Source organism: Galeopterus variegatus, unplaced genomic scaffold (genome assembly GCF_000696425.1).
Source record: "Galeopterus variegatus unplaced genomic scaffold, G_variegatus-3.0.2 Scaffold864, whole genome shotgun sequence".
NCBI classification, from domain to species: Eukaryota; Metazoa; Chordata; class Mammalia; order Dermoptera; family Cynocephalidae; genus Galeopterus; species Galeopterus variegatus.
Window position 1 is genome coordinate 168,558 of NW_007726975.1, and position 15,479 is coordinate 184,036.

The window sequence follows — 15,479 nt, forward strand, 5'->3', positions numbered from 1 at the left end:
AGTAACGTGTGTTTTATAGAATGTTTCTTAACAATGGCAATGACCTGGAATTAGGAGTCCTGCCTCCAGGTTCCAAGTCTGAGGCCACTGGGCCATACCATGGAACGATTCATTTTGCCATAGGTACAGATGAAGTAAGTTAGGCTAGACCAGTGGTTCCCAAACTTAGTGTCAGCTTCAGTGTGGCCGGGGAAGCTTCTTAAGAACTATAGGATCTTGGTTCTTATCCAGATCTACAGAGTCAGAATCTTAAGACTAGGAATCAATAATTTTCAAATGTTCTCCAGGTGATTCAGAGGTGCCAGCATGTTTGAGGACCATTGGAATGTAAGACTTCTAAGGTTCTGTTTTGTAGATGTTAAAGCTGAAAAACCCCATGGAGTTCGTTATTTATTACAGATCATTAAAAATGGACAGACATCAGGATGGAATAAAGCAAAATGGAATAGGAGCAAATGGCAGTTTTATTATTTGTCCAGAATGGCCCTGTGAACTGTGTATTTTTAGTTTATAGTAAATAAATAGACACATTCATTCTTTTTGACTTTTAGGGATTCATAGGAAACAGAATGAAAAAATACCGAGAGGCCTGGGTGAAAAAGTGTGGAGAAAGAATGAAATAGTGACAAAAGCTAGGTTTCTTGAAAAGACTTTGTTATTTAAAATTTAGTAGCTTGAGCCTACAGTTTTTTAGTCTCAGAACTCTAGAGCTATTTTAAAGGTAACTTAATCCAACGTGATTCATTTTATATGCCGGTGTTGTCCAATAGAAATGTAATGAGAGCTACGGTAAATTCACCTGTTTAATGTTATATTTTTAAATAGCCATATCAAGTAAAAAGAAACAGGTGAAATTAATTTTAATAATGGCTTTATTTAATGCAATATATCCAAAATATTATTTTAATTTTAATATGAAAAGTATTGATGAGATTTTAAAAATTTTGCATTTACTTTTTTAGTTGAAACAATTGATTATACATATGTATGGGATATGGAGTTGGCTATCAGTATTTTTGTACAATATGTGATGATAAAATCAGGATAATTAGCATATTCATCATTGCAAGAGTAATCAATCTTTGTATCCATAGAGCAATTTCTCCCTAACTACCTCCTCCTTTCTCACCTCTAGTAACCACAGTTCTATTCTCTACTTCTGAAAGTTCAACGTACTTTTGTGATTGTTGTTTCTTTCTTTTTCCTTCTTGCTTTCTTGCTTTCTTTATCAATTTCTTAGTTCCCACTTATGAGTGTGGACATGTGGTATTTCCCTTCCTGCGCCTGGCTTATTTCACTTAATGTAATTTTCTCCAAGTTCATCCATGTTGCTGTGAAAGGCAAAATTTCATTCTTCTTTACAGTGTAGTATTCCATTGAGTATATATACCACATTTTCCTTATCCGGTCATCTGTTGACGGTTATTTATGTTGATAACATGTCTTGGCTTTTGTAAATACAGCTGCAATAAACATGGGAGTGCTGGTATCCCTTCAACATGATGATTTCCATTCCTTTGGGTGGATTACAGTGGGATTGCTGTATCACCTGGTAGATCTATCTGTAGTTGTTTGAGAAACCTCCATACTGTTTTTCATCATGGCTGTGCTAATTTACAGTCCCTCCTGCACTGTTGGTCCCCTTTCTCTGCCTCCTCGGCAACAATTGTTATTCTCTGTCTTTTTGATAATTGAGATGATATCTCAATGTGGTTTCGATTTGCATTTTGATTTGATGGTGAGCATTTTTTCATGAACTTGTTGACCACTTATCTTCCTTTGAGAGATGTCTATTCAGTTCCTTTGCCCATTTTTTAATCAGGTTACTTATTTTTTTATTGTTAAGTTGACTGAGTTTCTTGTATATTCTGGATATTAATCCTTTGCTGGATGCATAGTTTGCAAATATTTTCTCCTACTCTGTAGAATTTTTTGCTCTGTTAATTGTTTCTTTTGTGTGCAAGAGCTTTTTAGTTTGATAGAATTTTACTTGTTTATTTTTCCTTTTGTTGCCTGAGCTTTTGGGGTCATATTCATAAAATCTTTGCCCAGTCCTACTTCCTCAAGTGTTTCCCCTATGTTTTCTTTTTGGAGTATTGTAGTTTTAGGTCTTATATTTAAGTATTAAATCCATTTCGAGTTGATTTGGATATATGGAGAAAGGTACAGGCCTAGTTTTATTCTTCTACGTATGGATGTCCAGTTTCCCAGCACCAGTTATTAAAGTGACAGTCTTTTTCCCAATGTATGTTCCCAGTGCCTTTATCAAAGATCAATTTGGCTTTAAGTACCTGGGTTGAATTCTGTGTTCTCTATTCTGTTCCATTGTTCCCGAGAGTCTGTATTTTTTTTTGTTTTTTTGCAATTATCATGCTGTTTTGGTTACTACAGCTTTATAATATAATTTGAAGTCAAGTAGTGTTATGCTTCTGGCTTTATTTATTTTTTTGCTCAGGATCACTTTGCTTATTTGGGGACTTTAGTTGTTCCATATGAATGTGAGGATTGTTTTTTCTGTTTCTGAGAATAATGTCATTGGTATTTTGATGGGGATTGCATTGAATCTGTAGATCTCTTTGGATAGTATGGACATTTTTACCATGTTTATTCTTCCAGTCCAAGAGCATGGAATGTCTTTTCATCCTTTTGGTGTCCTCTTTAATTTCATTCAGCAGTGATTTCTAGTTCTCATTGTAGAAATCTTTCACCTCCTTGGTTAAATTTATTCTTAGGTATTTTATTTTGGGGTAGCTATTTTATGTCTTTCTCATTTCATCTCTCTCTCTCCTTTGATAGGTATTGTAAATGAGCTTGCTTTCTTGACTTCTATTTCTGATAGTTTATTGGTGAATAAAGACACTGTTGTTTATCCAGTAAACCTGAAAGTTTACTGGATTCTTTTATCAGCTCTACGAGGTTTTTTTGGTAGAGTTTTTAGGTTTTTCTATACACAGAATCATGTCATCTGCTAATAGGGACAATTTGACTTTGTCTATTCCAATTCAGGTGTCTTTTGTTTCTTTCTCTTTCTTCTTCTTTTTTTTTTTTTTTCTTTTTTGACAACTGGCTGATAAGGGTATATAAACCCATGACCTTGGTATTATAAGGCTGTGTTCTAACCAACTGAGCTAACCAGCCAACCTCTATTTCTTTTTTTTTTTTTTGCCTGATTGCTCTGGCTAGTACTTCCAATACTATGTCTATTAGGCTATTTTTGTTGCTTATGATAAAATAGCTGAAACTGGGTGATTTATGAAGAAAAACAACATTTACTACTTACAGTTCTGAGGCTGGGAAGTCCAAAGTCCATCTGGTGGTGACAGTGACCCAGGGATCTCACATTGCAAGATGGTGGGAGGACAGAGAACAGAGAGAGAGAGAGAGAGAGAGAGAGAGAGAGAGACTCTCCTCTTCTTTTAAAGCCCTCAGAACCATACACCTTCAGTCAGCATGGTCTTACAATCCAATCACCTCTTTAAGGCTCCATCTTTCAATTACCACAATAGGATTTCCCATCCTCTTAACGGTCACAGTGGGGGCTAAGTTTCTAAGACATAAAACTTGGGGGACACAATTTAAGCTTTGATGAGTTTTGGGGGGACATAATTCAATCCACTACATTTGTTAAATAGGAATGATGGGAATGGGCATCCTTGTCTTGTTCCTTTTCTTAAAGGAAAAGCTTTGAGCTTTTACCCATTCAGAATAATATTGGGGGTGGGTTTGTCACATATTTCTATACCTAATTCATTGCAAGTATTTATCATGAAGGGATGTTGAATTTTGTCAAATGCTTTTTCTGCATCTATTGAAATGATCATATAGTTTTTGTCCTTGATTTTGCTGATATGCTGCATCACATTTATTAATTTGCATATGTTGCACCATCCTTGTATCCCTGGGATGAATCCCCTTGATCACGATTTATAATCTCTGTGAAGTGCTGTTGCATTGTTTGCTAATATTTTCTTGAGGATTTTCTCATCTATGTTCATTAAGGATATTAGCCTGTAGTTTTCTTTTTTTGTTGTGTTGTTTTCTGATTTTGGTATCAGGGTGATGCTGGCCTCATAGAATGAGTTTGGGAGAATAGCCTCTGTTTCAATTTTGTGAAGTAGTTTGAAGAGATTTGGTATTAGTTCTTCTTTAAACGTATGGTAGTATTCAGCAGTGAAGCCATCTGGTACTGGGCTTTTCTTTTTTAGGAGATTGCAGATTACTGCTTTAATCTTGTTGTTTGTATTGGTCTGTTCAGGTTTTCTATTTCTTCTTGGTTCAGTGTGGTGGTTTGTATGTTCTGATAAATTTATCCATTTCCCCCAGATTTTCAAAGTTTTTGGTGTAAAGTTTTTCATAATAGTCTCTAATGATTCTTTGTATTTCTGTGGTATTATTTTGAATGTCTTCTTTTTTATTTCTGACTTTTATTATTTGGTTCTTCTCTCTTCTTTTATTATTTGGTTCTTCTCTCTTCTTTTATTATTTGGTTCTTCTCTCTTCTTTTATAAGTTAGCCAAGCTAATGGTTTATTTATTTTGTTTTATCTTCTCAAAAAACCAACTTTTTATTTCATTGACCATTTTTGGTATCATTTTTTTGAGTCTCTATTTCATTTAGTTCTGCTCTGATCTCAATTGTTTATTTCCATCTACTAATATCAGTATTGGATTGTTCTTGTTTTTCTAGTTCTTTGAGGTATGATGATAGGTTTTTTATTTAGAGACTTTCTATTCTCTTGATGTAAACATTTATTGCAGTAAGTTTCCCTCTTAGTCTGCTTTTGCAGTATCCCATAGGTTTTGGTATGATGTATCTTTATTCTTATTAGTTTTAAGAAATTTTTTGATTCCCTGTTTATTTTCTTTTCTGATCAATAGGTCATTAAGGATCATATTGTTTAATTTCCACATATTTGTATAGTTTCCAAAGTTTTGCTGGTTATTGATTTCTAGTTTTAATCCATTGTGTTCTGAAAAGGTACTTGAAATGACTTCAGTTTTTTAAAACTTGTTGAGATTTGGTTTGTAACTGCTGTAGACTAGATGCCTGACCAACCTCACTGAAACTTAAATCCCTACTGTAACTGCTGAGGGTGGGAAATTTATCATTGTAATTGAAAGTTGGGGCCTTGAAGAAGTGATTAGATTGTAGGACCATGCCATACTGTATGGATTAATAATGGTGGTCAGGGGCATGGTTCTGAGAACTTTAGAAAGGAGAGTACATGAGGAGCTATCTATTTCTCTCTCTCTGCTCTGCCATTTTCTGCCATGTGGAACCCTTGTATTGATGTAAAGCCAACAACAAAGAAGACCCTCAGCCGATTTGTTCCCTCAGCTTTGGACTTCTCAGCCTCTGAAACTGTAAGCAATAAATTTTGTCTTCTTTATAAAATACCCAGTTCCCGGTATTTTGTTATAAGCAACAGAAAAAGAATAATACAGTAATCTAAGATGTGGTCTATCCTTGAGAATGTTCCATGTACTTATGTGAAGGATGTATATTCTGTAGTTGTTGATTGAAATGTTCTGTAGATGTCTACCAAGTCCAGTTGGTCTAAAGTATAGTTTAAATCCTTTGTTTCTCTGTTAATTTGTTGCCTAGGTGATCTATATAATGTTGAGAGTGGAGTGTTGAGGTCCCCAACTATTATTGTTTTGGGATCAATCTCTCTCTTTAGGGCTAATAGTGTTTGCTTTATATATCTGGGTGCACCAGGTTGGATGTGTATATATTTATGATTGTTATATCTTCTTTTTTTTTTTTTTTTTTTTTTTTAAAATTCACCATTAAGTATGGTGTTAGCTGTAGGTCTTATTGTAGATGTTCTTTATCAGATTGTGGAAGTTCCTTTCTATTCCTAGTTTGCTGAAAATTTGTTTTTTTTAAAATCATGGATGGCTTTCAAATTTTGTCAAATGCTTTTTCTGTATATATTAAGATAATCATATGGCTTTTCCTTTAAAGCTGTTGACATGGTGAGTTACCTTGATTGATTTTTTTTTTTTTTAAAGATGACCGGTAAGTGGATCTTAACCCTTGGCTTGGTGTTGTCAGCACCACGCTCACCCAGTGAGCAACCGGCCATCCCTATATGGGATCCGAACCCATGGCCTTGGTGTTATCACCACCACACTCTCCCGAGTGAGCCACGGGCCGGCCCCATTGTTATATCTTCTTGCTGGATAGATCCTTTCATCATTATATAATGAACTTTGTCTCTTTTTATGGTTTTTTGTTTAAAGTCTCTTTTATCTGGTATAAGAATAGCTACTCCTGTAGCTATTGCTTTCCTATAGCTATTGCTCTCATTTTGCTTTCCATTTGTGTGGTATATCTTTTTCTATCCCTTCACTATTAGTCTCTGTGAGTCTGTATGGGTGAGGTGAGTTTCTTGTAGATAGCATATAGTTGGGTCTTATTTTTAATCCATTCAATCAGTCTATGTCTTTTGAATGGGGAATTCAATCCATTTACATTTAGGGTTGTTATTGAAATGTACTGTCTTATTCCTGGTATTTTTAATATTTTTGTGTGGTTGTCTTAAGTATCTTTTGTTCCTTTCTTTCCCTTTTATTGTTTGTCTTCAGTATTTGTTGGTTTTTTTAAATGCTAAGATGTAGTTTATTTCTCTTTCCCTATTGCATATCTGCTCTACTAGTGGGTTTTGTTCTTTCTTGTGTATTCATTTTTTTTTTTTTTTAAAGATGACTGGTAAGGGGATCTTAACCCTTGACTTGGTGTTGTCAGCACTACACTCTCCCAAGTGAGCTAAGTGGCCATCCCTATATAGGGATCTGAACCTGTGACCTTGGTGTTATCAGCACCACACTCTCCCAAGTGAGCCATGGGCCAGCCCTTTTCTTGTGTATTCATGATGGTGATTATTGTTTTTTGGATTCCAAATGCAGGACACCTTTGAAGTTTTGTTGTAGGGCAGGTTGTGTGGTGGTGAACTCCCACAGTTCTTGTTTGGGAAATACACTATTTCTCCTCTGTTTCTGAAAGATAGCCTTGCTGAGTATAGTATTCTTGGCTGGCAGTTTGTTTTTTTTTTTTCTTCCAGTACTTTGAATATATCATCCCAGTCTCTCCTGGCCTATAAGGTTTCTGCTTAGAAATCTGGTGTTACTCTAATGGGGGCTCCTTTATAGGTGACTTGATGTTTTCTCTTCTTGTTTTAGGATTCTCTTTTTCTTTGACTCTTGACAATTTGACTATAATGTGTCTCAGAGAAGACCTCTTTGTATTGAATCTAGTTGGAGATTTTTGAGCCTCTTGTAACTGGAAGTCCATATCTCTCCCCAAACCTGGGAAGTTTTCTGCTATTATTTTACTGAGAAGGTTTTCAATGACTTTTTCTTTCTTCTCTTCCAGAACAACCATAATTTGGATTTGTACTTTTAAGGTTGTCTGACAGCTCTTATAGGTTTTCTTCATTTTAAAAATTCTTCTATGTTTTCTTTTTTTTTTTTTTTTTTTTTTTTTTTTGGCCCCATTGGTTTTTTTAAAAAACTTTTCTTCAGGGGCAAAAATTTTTTTTTTTTTTTTTTTTTGGCCCCATTGGTTTTTTTAAAAAACTTTTCTTCAGGGGCAAAAATTTTTTTTTTTTTTTTTTTTTGGCCCCATTGGTTTTTTTAAAAAACTTTTCTTCAGGGGCAAAAATTTTTTTTTTTTTTTTTTTTTTTTTTTTTTTTTTTTTTTTTTTGGTCCACATGGATTATTTCAAAAAGCTTGTCTTCAGGGTCAGAAATTGTTTCTTCTTCTTGCTCTAGCATGCTGCTTCAGCCTTCAGTTGTATTTTTTTTTAATTTTGTGGTATGAATCCTTCAGTTCCATGAGTTCTACCTCATTCTTTTTAAAGATATTTATCTCTTTATAAAGTTCCTCTTTCATATCCTGGATTGGTTTTTTGTTTTATCTATCTATTGGTTTTTTGTGTTGTCTATCTGAGTTTTCTTATATATCATTGAGTGTCCTTAAGACTGTTGTTTAAAATTCCTTTTCATTCATTTCATAGATTTCCTATTGTTTGGGATCTTGTATTGCAGAAGTATTGTATTCCTTTGGAGCTGATCTCAAGTCTGTGACCATTGCAAAAGTCTGAGGCCCAGGGGGTGAGGGTAATTTAGTGTCTGACCCTCCCTGGGTCAACTCAGTTGCATGTGCCACCAGGAGTTATCAGCACAGGTGTCTGGTCACAGAGGCCACCCCTGAGATGGATGTGTGGATTCTCCTCTCCCTCCTCACAGATATAAGTATTATATGTGTGCTGCACCAACATAGGTGTGGCACCTGAATAAGGTGCCTTCTGGGTCTTCAGGGAGCATGCACTGACCCCCTCCATCCTGAGGGTGGCACCCTCACTGCAATGAACCATCTGTTCCCAGGGCACAGGGCTGAATACAGGGGCTGATCTTGGTCCCAAGCTCAATCTGGGACCTAGGGGTTGGTGGCATGTGTCCCTCCCCAGGCCAGCACAGCTGCTTGTGCCTGCAGCAGTTCCTGACACTTGTGTGCATGGCCAAAGGGGCAGCACAGACTCCCTTGTGGGTTGGGTCTCAGGTCCACTTACCTTCCCATAGTCAGAAACTCCTCCAGTGTCACTGCCATTCTGAAGTGGGGTATGGGGCAGTGTTGGCCAAGTATTTTTCGCTCTCTTGGTGACTATCCTGAGTTTCTGCACTCACCAGTGTCTCCAGTACTCCCTCAATGTGCTCCTCCTACTTCCTTTCATTTTTCTCATCCAAGTGTAGCTTCATGTTCAATGTATTCTCTGTCCTTGTGGAAGAGACAAGCGATGTCTTCTTCTAGTTGGCTGTCTTGCCCCACTCTCTGAGATATTTTGTATTCTTTTTTCATACAAAGTCTTTGAATCCAACGTGTGTTTTATACATAGAGCACATATAAATTTGGACTAGTGCTCAGTAAGCACATGTGGCCAGTAACCACCATATTGAAAAGTATGATTTTAGACCCAAGAGAACACAGTGATGTGACAGAGAACCTCTTGTTCTTTTGTCTTTGAGTTGAAATTTAGAGAGTTCCTTCTGCAGTTAGAAAATTTGTTTGTTGTGGGGGTGGAGCAGAGAGAGGGAGGAGGGAAGGAGGAAGGGGTAAAGGGACCTGAACATCAACTACAATGTATATTGAGAAGTTAAAATTTAAAAAAAAAAAAAAAGAAAGAAAAAAAAAGAAAAGAAAATTTGTTTGTTAACACACTTTTGGATTATCTTCTCTACTTTTTTTCTGTTGTATATCTTTTCTCATATTCCAATATGTGATATTCCTAATATACACAGAAATAGAGGGGTTTTTTTGGAAAAAAATATTCAACTAATTGCTTTTATACAAATGCTGGGAACCCTTTTGCGAGCATTAATATGCCAATGTTAGAAAGGAGGCCCAGAATTATCAGCACTTTCAGTACTGCCTTTCCTTTTTCCTGCTGACCCTGCCCTTCAGTTTAACGGCTGGTTCCCAAACCAATATTTCATGCTATTTAAAAGCTTTGAGCACAAATTTCCAAACAGTTATCTGTCAGAGTTCCTTGTCATTTTAACACTAGCAGCAGAAACCAATACATTATTAGAGGAATAATTTGACAGCTAATTTTTGGGGAAAAAAATGTTCTTGCTATTTCCAGATTATTAGTGAAGCCAGAAGCTTTTCAAGCCATTTAGGCAATTAATTACAAAATAAAGAAAATGAATCAGACTAGTTTATGTACAGTTTCACTTTGGAGCATTGACCACATTGGAGTTTTTAATTTGTTTTTTTCAGCAAAATTTTTCATAGTTTAATCACTAAAAATGTCTTTCAAAGACAGGGATAGGATTTTATGAGGAAGGATTATTGTAAATAGGAGACACAATTTCTGTACTAAGGATACTATACATTTCATGGATTCTGACACAGATTTCACGATGTTGCCAAGAGGGGATAGCAGTACCACCTCCTTGGGCATAGTAATGCCACTATAGATTTCTCCTCTACAAAGATTTTTTGCCCTTCATTGTTGGCTTTGACCTACTGTCTCTTCCCCATCACTCTCAAAAGCCCTTTAAACTTAGGATATATATATTTTTTTAATTTGTTAAAAAATGTTAACACAGTTTGCTGCACAAGGTTACAGGCAATGGGGTGGTCAGTGGGTTCTGACATTAACACCGACCTTTACTAAGGACTTAAAAGAAACATTCGTTCTTAGGGCTAAAGGAATAGTTCTGGTCCAAGATGAATCTTTTTCTGAGTCTTCTTCCATTTATGGCTTCTGATATTTGAACCTCCAATCAAGTGTAGTTTACATGTACTTTGTTTCAAAAAGTGGTTTGTACTATAACAAATCCTTTACCGTTTCTTTTTCTTGTGGTTATTGTATCCCTTTATAGCCACTGGCCAGGATTCTATATCTGTCCAAAACAAGTTTCAAATCTTGGAACTGTGTGATTTTCAGGTTTGTTCTTACTTAGTGTACTAGTGCTGATTCTGAAAATAATTTAATTTTCTACATAGGAATATGAAAATTTAAATTTTCAAGCTTTTTAAAAAAATTTTAATTTTTTTAAGGATGACAAGTAAGGGGATCTTAACCCCTGACTTGGTGTTATCAGCATGACGCTCTCCCAAGTGAGCCACGGCCAGCCCTTAAACTGTCAAGCTTTTATTGGCCTCAGAGAAGAGGGTTTTTGGTATTATTTGTTTTCTTCCCATTTTTATTTACTGTGAAATCAAAAGTGAAACAATATTTAAAAAATTTTTAAGAATGAATTTACATGTTGTGATTATTTAGTTTTTATTATTACATTCTAGTGTTTTTTAAAAGCAATTTCTCTTTTAAGTTTTCATTCATGGTTTGCATCTAAACTTTATTCTAACTTGTTATGTAGTCTTGATAAGTCATATTTCACAATGATTTCTTTATAATAGTCTATTGAATTGATTCACCTTGACTTACACAATTATTACTGTATTTTTAGATAGTAGCATTGTTCCCAATGTTTCACATTATTTATGTGTAACGTTGAAATAAATATATTCATGCAAATTGATTTTTTATTCTTTTGAATTATTTTTTAAGACAAGTTTCCAGGAAAGGAATTATTGGGTCAAAGAGTCTGAACTTTTATATAGTTCTTGTGAATATTTGACATCAGTTTTAAACATAAGAATCAAAACCCTTTATCATTCTGTTTTGGACTGAGGTTCTAACGGCAGTAATCAGATCAGTGGCACTGTTGTCTTACACTATGACTATAACATGATGAAAATTTTGTTAGGAGAGATATTCAAATACATGGTCACTGGTATCGTGATTTGGCAAAATCAGTCTCATGATGACCTGTTTTCACTTAAATTTTTTAAAAAGTTTGTGGATAGGTAACAGTCATCAGAATTTCAGAATGCAGGCAATGCAGAAGTTTGCATTTTACGTGTGATATTCCCAATTTAAAAATCCAATTTAAGGGCCAGCCCGGTGGTGCACTGCTACAGTGCGCCGCTTGGGAGCGCGAGGGTTCGGATCCCACATACAGACCGGTTCCCGCTCACTGGCTGAGCGAGGGGCGGGTGCAGCACCGAGGGTTGCGATCCCGTTGCCGGTCCCGGTCTGGTGTGGGCGCGACGCTGAGGGTTGCGGTCCATTGCCGGACACGAAAAAAAAGACAAAAAGACAAAAAGGAAAAAAAAAATCCAATTTAATATATATTTATATATGTATGTTTAATATATATGTATAAAGAGAGTGCCAGGGAATTATACATAGGTTCCAGGGTGATATGCAGAAAGTAACTTGTATTTTCAGGGTAGGAAATATCTTAAACATGTCATGTTAAACTTAGGCAAAGTTCTCTGAAAGGGAAAAATATATGAAAAATAACTGTAAAAAATCAAAAGAAAATCAAGAGTTTGGAACAAAGAAAGAGGAAAAGCACTGAGAATCTTCAATATTGAAGAAAATGAAAGTGGACTAATACTAGAAAACAAGATGTTTCTTCAGGGCTGGACTGTGTTTGTTTAGTGATTTGTGTTGTGGTGATTTTTGGAACTCTGGATCCATATTCCACATCTCACATCTCTGTAGATTTTTTACCCATCAGGTTGTATTTTTTTTCACTTTGAAGTAGTCCATCTGTACAAAACAAAATCTTTAGTAAATCCTTTCTCTTCTTCTTACTGGTAGCTGTTAGTAACCTTCAATCACAGCCACACAGACAATTAACATTTAGAGTCATTTCAAAGGCCCTGTATTGATTGGATGCAGTAGAACTGAGCAAATGGAAGATAAAAGGCTGGTGGAGGGTTTTAAAATGAATCAGTGCCCACCATTACCTAATATGTGGTCAGCATGAATTGTCATTTGCAAAATCTACAGGGTTGTAATTCTTACTTGTGCATTCCTCACACAGGATTCTTAATGCAGATACCAGTTATAGCATTATAATTCTATAATTCAGCTGTTCTAAATTTCATTCATAGGACGTGGAATTCTTTATGTGGATACCAGTATGGAACTATAATTTCATAGTTTGGATTTTAAAATTTTATGTAAAATATCCCACATAATTTTCAATCCAAGCATTAGTTTCCTTTACTCTTCCTTTTATCTTATTCTCCCTTTTTGTTTACCTAGTAGTCTAGCACCTGATCCAAGGGCATTAATCTCTGGGGCAGAAGGTGGGGTGGGAATGAAGGCAGAGGCTTCAATTAGTGCACAAATATTAACCTATCGAATATTCAGACTTACATAAATATATAAAGCAATGTAAAAATGCTTCCTCATTCTTCACTCCAGCTCTTTTAGTGTCTCTACTCTTACCTAAGAAAATTATTTCTTAAATTGAGTTTTTAATATATCTTTTAGATTTTTCAGTATCTGTCAGTTTATATTAGATTTAATTCGTCTTTTTTTCTTCTTAACTTTTTATTTTGACATAACTTAGACTTTTCAAAAAGTTTCAAAGATAATACAGAGAATTCCCACGTACCGTTCATGCAGATTCCCCAAATGTTGATATTTTACCACATTTGATTTATCATTCATCCTCTCCCTCTTCCTCTCTTTGTACATGGTATGGACTCATGGGTTTTTTTTTTTTTTTAAAAGATGACCGGTAAGGGGATCTCAACCCTTGGCTTGGTGTTGTCAGCACCACGCTCAGCCAGTGAGCAAACCAGCCATCCCTATATAGGATCCGAACCCGTGGCCTTGGTGTTATCAGCACCGCACTCTACCGAGTGAGCCACGGGCCGGCCCATGGGTTCTTTTTCATTCTAAGGGTTATAGTCTATCATTATCAATATTAATTTTGTGGGTAAAGTTGTCCTAGTTTTAGCTGACGGGAGCCTGTTCAAGCTGGCTTTTGCATTCTTTTGACATATCACCATGATTTTTTGAACAATTTTGTATTTCTGGAACCAATGTTCCAGGTTGTATTAGTCCATTTCTGTTGCTTATAACAAAATACACAGAACTGAATAATTGGTAAGAAAACAAAATGTATTGTTTACAGTTTTGGAAGCTAAAAAGTCCAAAGTCCAGGGAACACATCTAGTGAGGGTCTTTGGTGGTGGGGTCTCACATGGCAGAATGGCAGAGCAGAGAGAGAGATTCTCACATGATCTCCTTTTAAAGCCTTCGGAACCATGTCTCTAACCAACATTATTAACCTATTCACTACATCATGGTCCTACAATCTAATCACCTCCTCAAGGCCCCACCTTTCAATTACGATAATAGAATGGCCTACCCGCTCAACACTGTCACGGTACGGACTAATTTTCCAATACCTAGAATGTTAGGGTACACAATTTAAGCTTCAATGAGTTTAGGGGGGACATTCAATCCATAGCACAGGTTCATGTTATTCTTCCCCTACTCCTGCCCTAACCCTGGTTCCTTTTATTGAATAATGCTATATCTTATTTTCTGAAATGACTCTTTCAAATGGCATAACTCATTTTTAAAAGTTTATACAAGTCAATTACTATACCTTGCTGTATAAGAATTCTTATATAATATTCAATTATTATACATTGATGTGTTATACATCAATACTCCCCCCTTTGGTGGGTATTTAGGTTGATTTAACTTTTTTTGCTTATTTTAAATAATGCCAATCTTTATATTCTGGGCATATGTACAACTATATTTTTGATATTGATTCTCAGAAATAACACTGTTGCATTGAGTGGTAGTAATTTTAGATTTAAATAGATAGTGCTAAATTATTTTCCAAAAATCCTTAGCTCTGTACCCAGCCAGTGGTCTGAGTTTTATCAATGCCCCCATTCTCACAAAAATTTAATATAATTAATATTTAAAAATTTTTCCAGGTAGATTAAATCTGTCTCTGTACTATATTTGTTTTCTCCTAATGACTGAAAACATTGAGTATATTTACATGTTTATTGGACACTTACATTTCTTCCATAATTTGCTTATGTCTTTTGCTTATATTTCTATTTAGTATTTTTTTTTACTGATTTTTAGGAACTTTTTATTTAGTCTAGTTAATACTTTAGATGTTAAATATGATGAAAATATATTCTCCAACCTGACACTTGACTTTTTTTTAAATTGAGATTTGTATCGAGTTAATTGTAGACTCTGTGCAATTGTAAGAAATAGTACAGAGATAGTCTGTGTATACTTTACCCAGTTTGTTAGTCAGTTTTCTTTTGCTTCTAACAGAATACCTGAAACTGGGAAATTTATAAGAAAACAAAATTTATTTCTTACAGTTTTGGAGGCTGGGAAATCTAAGGTCTAGGGAACACATCTGATGAGGGCCTTTTTCTTGGTGCAGAGTCTCCACAGAGTCCTGTGGTGACCCCTGGTGTCACATGGTGAGGAGGGAGAAGAGCACTTTTTAACATGTTCACTTGTTCTCCTTATAAAGCCACCACACCATACCCATGATAACTCATTAAACTATTAACTCATTACTTTATGAATGGATTAATCTATTTATGACAGCAGAGTCTTAACAATCCAATCACCTCTTAAAGGCCCCACCTTTCTTTTTTTTTTTTTTAGTCGATCTCTTTTTATTTTTATTTATTTTTTTTTTTACTTTTTATTTTGTCAATATACAATGTAGTTGATTATTATGTCCCATCACCAAAACCTCCCTCCCTCCTCCCTCTCCCCCCTCCCACCCAAGGATGTCCTTTCCATTTGCTTGTTGTAAGAACTTCAAAAAAAAATTGTAGTTGTTATATCTTCCTCTCCCCCCCCCCAGTTTTGTTTGTTTGTTTGTTTGTTTGTTTGTATGTGTGTGTGTGTATGTGAGTGAATTAATTTATTTATTTTTAGCTCCCACAAATAAGTGAGAACATGTGGTATTTCTTTTTCTCTGCCTGACTCGTTTCACTTAATATTATTCTTTCAAGGTCCATCCACGTTGTTGCAAATGGCAGTATTTCATTCGTTTTTATAGCTGAGTAGTATTCCATTGTGTAGATATACCACATTTTCC

General features: G+C 35.4%; 1 protein-coding gene and 1 pseudogene across 1 annotated transcript in view; both read left to right on the top strand.

Annotated features, from left to right (window-relative positions):
• MORC1 (MORC family CW-type zinc finger 1) overlaps nt 1–15,479 on the top strand; it is a 179,151-nt gene that overhangs the window by 27,880 nt on the left and 135,792 nt on the right.
• LOC103590715 overlaps nt 21–15,479 on the top strand; it is an 18,704-nt pseudogene continuing 3,245 nt past the window's right edge.